We start from the raw sequence: 10,547 nt of genomic DNA, 5'->3' as shown, positions 1-10,547 counted from the left end.
TCAAAATATTAACAAAGTAAATCTAGATAAATATTAAAAGATTGTACCTCTTGAAAAAAGGAAGTTTATCCCAAGAGGATAAGACTGGTTCAACATTCAAAAATCAATGTACATCACAATATTAAAAGACTAAAATATATATTAATAGACAAAGAAAAACATTTGACAAAATTAAATATTAATTCCTAATTGAAACAAACAAAATAAAACAAAACCCTCAGCTAACTAGGACAAGAAATGTATTTCCTCAACTTGAAAAAGAAAATCTATTAAAAAGGTAACTTCATATTCATTAGTAGGAGATTAAAACTTTCCCTCTTAAGACAGTAAAAAGACCAGGAAATACAGTCTTATCACTGCTATTAGACATTGTAGTGAATGTTCTAACCAGTGCAAACAAAGAAGAAATATAAAGAAATAAAGAAAAATAAAGGAAGAACTTTGACTGTTTTGATTCACTGATAGCATGACCATCTAGGTAGGAAATCATAGGTAGACTGTACCAAAACGCTACTAGGATTAGTATATGGATTTAGCAAGATTTTCGGAGTGCAAGATCACTACCACAAACCAATTATATTTATGCACAATATGAGATTAAAATTTTGAAAATACCATTGAAATTAGCATAAAATTTAAATTACTTAAGAATAAATCTGACAAAATATTTGAATGAGTTAGACACTGAAAAATGCAAAACACTGCTGAGAATAATTTTAAAACTGAATAAATGGAGATATATTTCTTGTTCATTGGTCAGATGGCCCAACCCTGTTCTCAGTTTTCCACAGTTTGAACTATATTTTCAATGCAATCCTTTTGGAAAAGAAAAAAGATTTATTTTATAAAATAAAGTTGATTCTAAATTCATACCCAACAACATGAAAAGTACCCAATAAACAATAGCAAACCCTTAAAAAAGGAGAAAAGATTATAAATCTATAGCAATCAGAAGAGTGTGGTGTTACAAACCAATGAAACATGACAGAAAGTCCAAAAGCAGATCCCCACTGTATATGAACAACTGAATTTTGGCAAAACAATGCAATCAGTGTCTGCTGAGGGGCATGTCTTCAACACTCACCCAGGTATCTATTGACTCTGTGTTTATTTTCACTAACTGCTCCATAGATCCACAAGCTCAGCCACAGAGGCTATAGCTCAGGGTCTTCCTATGATTTTCCGAGAGAGAAATCTATTAAAAAGGTAACTTCATATTTATTAGTAGAAGATTAAAACTTTTCCTGGAGCATGTGCTCTACACATCTATGTGGCCTTCTAGAGTTCAAATAATATTGCAGAGCTTTCCAAAGTCTTATGCACATCTATCTCCAACTTTTCCTCTTAAGATTTTTGTCTATACTATTGTTTGCCCCAACTCTTACCTACTACCTCAAGAAACCATGAAGTTGCCCTAACCGGTTTGGCTCAGTGGATAGAGCGTCGGCCTGCGGGCTCAAGGGTCCCAGGTTCAATTCGGGTCAAGGGCATGTACCTTGGTTGCGGGCACATTCCCAGTGGGGAGTGTGCAGGAGGCAGCTGACCGGTGTTTTTCTCTCATCGATGTTTCTAACTCTCTATCCCTTTCCCTTCCTCTCTGTAAAAAGTCAATAAAAAATATTTTTTTTTAAAAAAAGAAAGAAACCATGAAGTTAAACAATTGCCTTTAATTTTTCATGACAAATGCCCTCCCCAACAAACCCCTCAGGGAAATTGTTTTCACCCTGGGTGAGCTCCAAGTCAAGTCAATATAGGGAATGACCAGACAAGTCAAATAAATAAGGGCAGTTCTTTGAGAATGACTGTTAGAAAAGGATCTAGCCCTCTTCAGCTCCCCGTGGTGGCTGACCTGTTGGTTTTTACTTGCAGATGCTGGAAGAGCAGGGGATAGGATTACACAAAGCTAAAATGCCACAAAACAGGCAGTTCTTAACAAGAAAAATACAGCTATTTTTCCTGAAAAAAATGTTCCTTTGGTTACTACAAGCCTTTGGCTAATTTCTAGAGCTTTGAAATAGTGAATTTTGGCTTTTTTTTTTTTTGCCAATTTCCTCATTTCTTCTATGGAGTAGAGAATGTTCAGGGGTCTTCTTTGGATCCTACATTTTCTTCCAGTATTTCATTGCCTTCCTTGTCCTCCTCACCTCATTTGCATTACACTTCCTCAGTATCTCCTTTTTGTCTTCAAGTTATAGTTGATCATTTCAGCCAGTTATATCCAGCCAGATTATATTGTTCCCACATTTGTTTATCTGCCTTTACAGCCTGTGCATTCCAGAGAATGGCTATGAAAAACAACTACAACTTAGATTTTAGAGTCACCATATAGATATAATTGCAGACTTCAATAGGTCCTCAGTTCAGCCAGAAAATGTTTACTTTTCTCTGATTGCATCCTCTCCTAATCACCTTGATTAGATGTTTTGCTATATTTATGTCACTCTTCTAAGTTTTTACAGTCACTATCCTGTACAGTTGAGTATTTTTCTTTCAGAGAAAATAGAAAGCATCTTACGGGAATTTTTACAAAATTTTGGAGTTCAGTACTCTCAAGCCATATCTTTACTAATACAAATTCCATATTGCTTCTTTCCATTCATAAACTACAACTCCTCCCTTTGCCAATCCAAAACTAAATCCTCCTCAAGGGCTTTAAAACTCAGGGTTTTCTTTCAAAGAGTAGACAGGATAAGGACACGAAAATGAGTGTGATAAACTGATTAGGAACAAGTACTTTTGTTTAAGAGAGTGGGTATAAGAATTATTCTGGCTGATCTCCAAATCTGCATATATTTGTCTGAATATGATAATATAGTACCAGGTAGAGGGGATTCTTCAGCAGTTATGTGAACAGTCCACTTTTGTTATTGTCTTTGGGGGAATGTTTAGATAATATGTAAACTAGTGTGCTCTCACTCAAATCATCTTCTTTATCCTCTCTCAAAAATTTCCTTTTTTTCTATTTAAATTTTTTATTGATTGATTTGAAAGAAGAGAGAGAGAGAGAGAGAAACATCAATTTGTTGTTCCACTTACTCATGCATCCATTACCTGATTCTTGTATGTGCCCTGACTGGGAATCCAACCTGCAACCTTGGTGCATCAAGACAATGCTCCAACCAAAAAACATTTATTTTTTTCTCCAAAACCTTCTAGTGACCCTCATTACCCATTAAGCCAATTTCAAACTTTTCTTTTGGGGGTTTAAGTTATGCAGCTCTTAGTACCTAATATATTTTCCCAATCATGTATATTTTTCTCATTTGATTGTCTTTTTGATCCTGTGAAAAAGGATTTCTTGGTCAATTTCATTTATTTTTTTTAATATATTTTATTGATTTTTTACAGAGAGGAAGGGAGAGAGAGAGAGAGTCAGAAACATCGATGAGTGAGAAACATCAATCAGCTGCCTCCTGCACACCGCCCACTGGGGATGTGCCCGCAACCCAGGTACATGCCCTTGACCGGAATCGAACCTGGGACCTTTCAGTCCGCAGGCCGACGCTCTATCCACTGAGCCAAACCGGTTTTGGCCATTTCATTTATTTTTAATATTAGATTTATCTCTCTATGAGACTGAGTCCTTACAATGTACCTTGTTGATACTATTGCCTTGGGAATGTATAGTGAGTGAGGAGTCTAAAGCTTCTGAATTAATCCAATTGTTTATCTACAAAAACACCTGCAGCCAGAAAGTAAGATAACCAATTCACTGAAGAAATCAAATCAAATAAAAATCTCATTTTATTTTGATGATTTTCTATTGTAGGTATCTACCTCAGCACATCAATAAGATAATTAAGATAATTTTGTGTAGTAAAACAAAGGAGCTCATTATAAGGATATAAAAACCGATGACATAAAAAGCTGCACTAATGCTCAGTAGACTAAAACCAAGTAATCTAGTATAATGAAATGATTAGGTTGGAATCTTAATAGACTGTAATTGTTATGAACATAAATTATAGCTAAAATAATTTCCCATCTACAAGTTAGTTATTGAAAACAGTTTTAAAATACACAGGCCTAAACACTAAAGGTAGAATAATCTTTTCTTTCTTTTAGAGTATTAAATAAGAGCACATGAAATATATATTACTAAACTACTTTTTATTTTAATTGTTTTGTCATCACAAACTCAAAGAAAAATCATTTCAGATTCCTTTGGTGAAAGAGCTGGAAAGAAAATTACTTTGTAAACATCTTTATTGTTTATTATCTAAAATAGGTTGTTCTATATGATAGCTAAAATAGCTCAATTTACAAAAATAAATTGTTAGAACATTAGCAAATATTAAGTAGACCAATTAAAATTAAAAAAAAAAAAGCATGTGGATGGGGATAAGCCAGCCAGGCAAATAGCATATACTGGAGGAAATTGTCTAGCCTAGGGCAGGAACTGAACTGGGTGACAGGAGAGTTTACAAAATACAACTGTTCCTCAGAGAGAGTTGGTCATTCTCTAAAAAATATTTCTATTCGAAAAAGCAACTGCAACTCAATAGATAAGCATTAGCTTTCTGGTTTCTCTTTTCTATCATTATACTTGTAGTTTTGTAGTATTTGGAATATGCAAAAGTTACTGGCAGAAATGGCTTCATATGTCAACAGTGTCACTTATTAACAGTATAACGGAACCCAGGTCTGGCTGCCTGCCACAATGAAATCCAAACTCATGAAACAGGTGCTGATGGGAAGGCAAGTGGTTTATTCAAGTGCTGGCCCCCTGCAAAGATGGGGGACTCTCCTCCCAAAGCCCATCTTAACATCTCAGTGCAGGCAGAGGTTTTTATAAAGTGGGCGAGAGAGAGCAGAACAAAGAGATCAGGTGGAGGGGCTGTGGACATGCAGGCAGTGTCCTTGCTGGTCCAGTACTGATTGTCACTGCCAGAGCCCCTGAGTTGTCCATCTGTTTTTGTCAGCTGAATTCCTGTGTTTGGGCAGTAGGCAGTAGCCAGGGCCTTGCGGTCAGGTAGCTCCTATTCACACAGGAACTGAAACTGCTGAACTGTAAAGTAAAAAGTTTTAACATGCAACTTCTAGTTTCAAGAGAAAAATCAGGTTAGAATAAAAGCTGGGTTTAACATGTACTAAGATTAATGTGGGTAATTTTATATAAAAATAGCATATTCATTCCCTGTTACCAACAGTGTCATCTTGGGCAGGTCATTTACTTTTTCTGCTCTATAATCCATAATCCAGTTATAACAATAGTTCTTAGCTCACGGGATTATTCTGGGAATTTAAGTGAAATAATGCATGCAAGGTATATAGTATATTGTAACTAACTTTTACACAAATATTAGCTGTTTTTTATTACATATAAATATAGAAGGACAAATAAATTACCAATATTGAAGAAGCACTCAATACTCCTAACAAGTACAATCTATTAAGACTCCAACTTAATTATTTCATCATGCTAGATTACTTGACTTTAGTCTACTGAGCCTTTTTTCACTATTTATTTATTATTTTATGTGTCGCTGAAACTATATCAACAATCACAATGAAAGAGAGACAGAAGGAGGAGTAGGGTGGAAGTTAAACTTGGGCATAATCAGGCTGGTGAAGGGACCAGATTTTGGTTATGAAGAATCTAAGAGGTCATGCTAAAATCTGTTTTATGGAAAGCCATAGAAAGGATTAAATTCAACACAAACCTCAAGCTAATTTTGGTAGAGCCAGGTTTTAAAACCAGTTTTGTCTAATTCTTTACATGTCAGACAAGGTTGTTTAAAGGGCTTGAACACTATGATTGGAAAACTTTACAAATGAGCTAACTTATCTAACTTTACATAGATAGGCATGCTGTATTAAATTGACCTGGTGGTATCATATCTATATTGGACAGTATGTTTTCTGAGAAGTAAAACAAGTCCTTAAAATTTAAATGTGTAAGACACAGATATGTGTCTAAATTATAGATATGATTAAAGGTTAATTCATTTATGTAACTGCTCTTCACCGAGGACAATGATGGCGAACCTATGACATGCGTGTCAGAGGTGACACGCAAACTCATTTTTTTGGTTGATTTTTCTTTGTTAAATGGCATTTAATATATATAAAATAAATATCAAAAAATATAAGTCTTTGTTTTACTATGTTTGCAAATATCAAAAAATTTCTACATGTGACACGGCACCAGAGTTAAGTTAGGGTTTTTCAAAATGCTGACATGCCGAGCTCAGAAGGTTCGCCATCACTGACCTAGGAGGTATATATTTATACAATTTTCCATGTAAAAAAATGTCCAAGCCTGTAGATAATTTGTAGGAGTTTATTTGAGCCAAAATGATGATAATTGCTGGGACTTAAAATCTCAATAGATTGAGTCTGGATTACATCGGTGGGCATACGATAGTTAATAATTAACATTTACAACACAGAGAGATGGTATTTGGGCAACAAGATAACAATGAGGGGTTCCACGCTATAGTAGGAGATTGTTCCCCCGAGGGCCTGGGAAAAGGAAACTACTCAGACATTTCAAGGGTATGTTACCATAGATGCAAAAAGATAACAGACAGGCTCAGTTAAAGTCTGATGAATACAAACATGATGTTCCTAGTGACAAGAACTTTGAGAATAGTGGGAAGATTGACAGTAAGTAAGTAAATAAGTAAACAAAGTCAAGCAGTAAGAGTGCTGTGAAAAACAGCAACAACAACAACAAGAAATAAAGAGTAACCAGGGTGCAGATGTGGCTGTAATAATTAGGGGTGTATCTGCAGAGGGGACATGTGAACAGGAATGAGAAGGTACAGGCTATGTGGATGGCTGAAAGAAGTGCATTCTAGTTAGAGGCAACAGTAATTCAGTGCCCTGGGGTTGGAGGGTGCTTGTCATGTTTGTAAAAACAAGGAGAAGTGAGACTGGAAACTAGCAAGCAAAGGCTACCGTGTTAGAAATTGACGTTGTCAAGGAAACCAGAGATCAGATAATAAAAGATATTTCTTCCCAGAATATGAGCCTTTTGTCTGTAAAATGCATTGCAAATTATTTTTCTAGTTTGTCTTTTGCCTTTGCCTTTGTTTTTGGACAAAATTTTGCGACACAGAAGTATTCAGTTTTTACCTAGTCGGGCTTAGCATTTTACTGTTTGTTTATGGCTTCAGGGATTTCATTCCAAGAATATTAAACATTCCTTTCTTTTTCTGTTACCGCTTTCATGGTTCCACTATTTTATATTTAAATTTCTGCATCACCTGGGATATATTTTGGCATACAGAGTGAGATAAAGATGCATTTATGTTTTCTCACATGGCTAACTAGTTGTCCCAAGAATATATACATATGTATACCATACATACATGTTTTCCTCTTGGTAAAACCAATTTTGCCACTAATTGAAAAGCCAACTTTATCATATACTGAACTCCTTTTAAAGAATGCCACTGGATTCCATATTCAGTTCAATTAAGTCTTTTAATGCAATAAGATCAAATTTTTGAGCTACTGCAACATCTTATTATTTGTTAAGGTATGACTGAACTAGTCACCCCTCATTATTCTTTTTCAGAGTTTTTCTATTTTCACATATTATTTTTAAATGATCTTTACAATTACCATGTTTAGTTTTAAAATGTTTTGCATTTTCTAGTGGTTAGACATTTAACTGTATGCTATTTTAAGAAGAGGTTAACGTTTTCATTATTAAATATACCATGTTTTGGCATTCAAATTTATGAATTTAATTTTTATTCTCATTGCTAATTCATTTATTTTGCTTTCCTTAGTCTCACATTGTCATATTTTGTCTACTTCTTTGAATTTAATAATAATATTTTTATTTGATAATTTAGACATTAAGACTATGAAATGAATTTGAAGGTATAGAAAGGGTAATTTAACTAAACATGCTTTTCTGAACCTTATCTATCAATCAAATTCTGGAGTGCATTGTTCCACCGAGGCCTAGGTTCTGATTGTCCCCCTTAATTCCTTCTGAGATTCAAACACTTTAACTTACACATTATTTTTCTCATTGTTTTAGGAGTTGTGAAAATAATTTACTTTCACAATTTTATTCAAGGCAGATCACTATCAGTAGAGCCTTTTTCATTGTTAAGAAGAACACAGCATCAAATTATTTAATCGGCATCATTACCAATGTATGTTGTTAGATATATACCGGTTGTTCAATCCATTCCAAAACATTTAATTTTATTCTATGTAAAAATGCAAATTGAGAAATTTCTTAGAACTTCAATGAGCAGAATCCATGATATAATCCCTGTTACATTTTGACTTTGGGTATCCACAAATGTGACTTTTCAAAAACTTTTTATCCTGAAAAATTATAGGTTCACTGAAATTGCATAAATAGTACCTTTTATTCAGTTTACTCTACTGGTTACACTTTATATAAAAACTAGAGGCCCAGTGCAATATGTGCACCAGTGGGGTCCCTTGGCCTGGCCTGCAGGGATCGGGCCAAAACCAGCTCTCTGACATCTCCCGGGGGGACCTGGATTGCAAGAGGGCAGTTCTCGGGTGATGCACCCTGGAATCAGGCTCCCTCCTCTCTGGTTCTGGGTGCATCACCCGAGAACCTCTGCTGCCAAGTCACCGCAGCTTGGCAGCTCCTACATTGGGCATCTGCCCCCTGGTGGTCAGTGCACATCACAGCTATCAGTCGGATGGTTGAACGGTTGGACGGTCGCTAGGCTTTTATATATATAGATATATTATTGTCATGTATTGCATAACTGTTTTGCTTAATGATAAATCACATATACCACGGTGGTCCTATAAGATTATGATGGAGCTAAAAAATGTCTATCACCTAGTGACATCATTGCTGTCAGAAATGTGATCCACATGTAAATAAGCCTACCAAGCTGCCACTTGTATAAAAGTATAGCAATACAACTATGTACAGTGCATAATACTTGATAGTGATAATAAAAACTGCTACTAGTTCATGTATTTTTACTGTACTTTTCTATATTTAGATACATAGGTATTTACAGTTATGCTACGGTTAACTACATTATTCACTATAGTAAAATGCTGTATACATTTGTAGTCCAGGAATAATAGGCTATCTCATATAAACTAGATATACAGTAGGTTATACAATCTCTGTTTATGTAAATGCACACTGTGATGGTCATATAATAAAATCACCTAACAACATACTTCTGAGATTGTAATCCTGTTGTTAATTGATGCATGCCTGTATTTAACTAGAAAATTTAATAAAAATAGCAATAACACAGGCATACCTCAGAGATATTACAGATTTAGTTCTAGACCATTACAATAAAATGAAAATCATAATAAAGTGAGGTGCATGAATTTATTTTTATTTCCCAATGCATATAAAAGTTATGTTTACACTAAACTTTAGTCTATTAATTGCCTATAGCATTATGTCTAAAAATCCAATGCATGTACCTGAATTAAATAGACTTTATTGCTCAAAAATGCTATCATCTGAGCCTGCAGGAAGTCACAATCCTTTGAGCTGATGAGAGTTTTGCTTAAGTGTTGATGGTTGCTCATTGATTAGGGTGGTGGTTGCTGAAGGTTGGGGTGGCTGTGACAAATTCTTAAAATAAGACAACAATGCGAAAAGAGTGGAGAAGGTGCTCGGTGGGCTAGAGAGGCTCTGGGGCCTCTCTGCTCCGCCAGCAGCGCTTCTTGCTCCAACAGAAGGTTCTGGAAGCTTGGGAGCAGCGAGCTGGCTTCAAGGACCTACCGATCTGTTTGTGGTATCATTAGAAAATGGATTGATCCAAAGACAGATGGCTGAAAGTGCTGAAGAAGAAAATATAAAGTGGACAACCACCATTATTATTAGTTCATCTCTTAAGAGTTGTGAAATTGCAACTGCCCTGGAAAACCGAAGTCACAAGGTTCAGTATTCAACTTCAGTGGAAAATGGATCAATTATATTTTCTCGTACTGGAGTTGCATTTTTATTGATGGATGCTAAAGAATGCTTTATGTCAGCTGAAGAAATATTTCTAGCCAAAATTGAGAAGTTTATTAACATTCACCAAAATAGTTTTTTGATTCTGTCTGCTGCCCTCCATGGACTCAAGGAATGGAAACTGATGTTCAAGATTCAGCAGAGATTCCTGGGTAGTAACTTACGGATACTATTAGTACACAACACAGTAAGTGCTATTGATCTTATGTGCACTATAGCTAAGGTCACCTCCAAACCATACATAGATAGCACCTGCTACAGAATGATAACAACTAAAGCTTACATCATTGAGCAGAGTCCTCTGTTTGGAAAACACTTAGACAGATAAATCTCAGTGACTCATTTAACCCAAATTAGAGTGTCAATTATAAATGTTCTTTTGGAAGATTATTAAAATTAGACTTGTTGAATTATAATGTTCAAATATATATGTAAAAAATAAATCTACACTAATAAAAGAGAAACATGGTAATTGGCGTACGACCGCTACCCTTCCCATTGGCTAATCAGTGAGATATGCAAATTAACTGACAGCCAAGATGGCAGCCAGCAGCCAGGCAGCTTAAAGTGAACATGAATGAGGGTTGCTTGCTTTAGTGACGGG

At 35.3% G+C, this 10,547-nt stretch overlaps 1 pseudogene; it reads left to right on the top strand.

Moving 5' to 3' along the window:
* The first annotated feature begins 9,593 nt into the window (after positions 1 to 9,593).
* Positions 9,594 to 10,271, top strand: LOC102753773 (annotated as a pseudogene).
* Positions 10,272 to 10,547: the final 276 nt, after the last annotated feature.

The sequence above is a fragment of the Myotis davidii genome, unplaced genomic scaffold (assembly GCF_000327345.1).
Source record: "Myotis davidii unplaced genomic scaffold, ASM32734v1 scaffold1518, whole genome shotgun sequence".
NCBI lineage: Eukaryota > Metazoa > Chordata > Mammalia > Chiroptera > Vespertilionidae > Myotis > Myotis davidii.
Note: the sequence above shows the minus strand (reverse complement) of the source record. Positions and strands in the feature narration are given on the sequence as shown.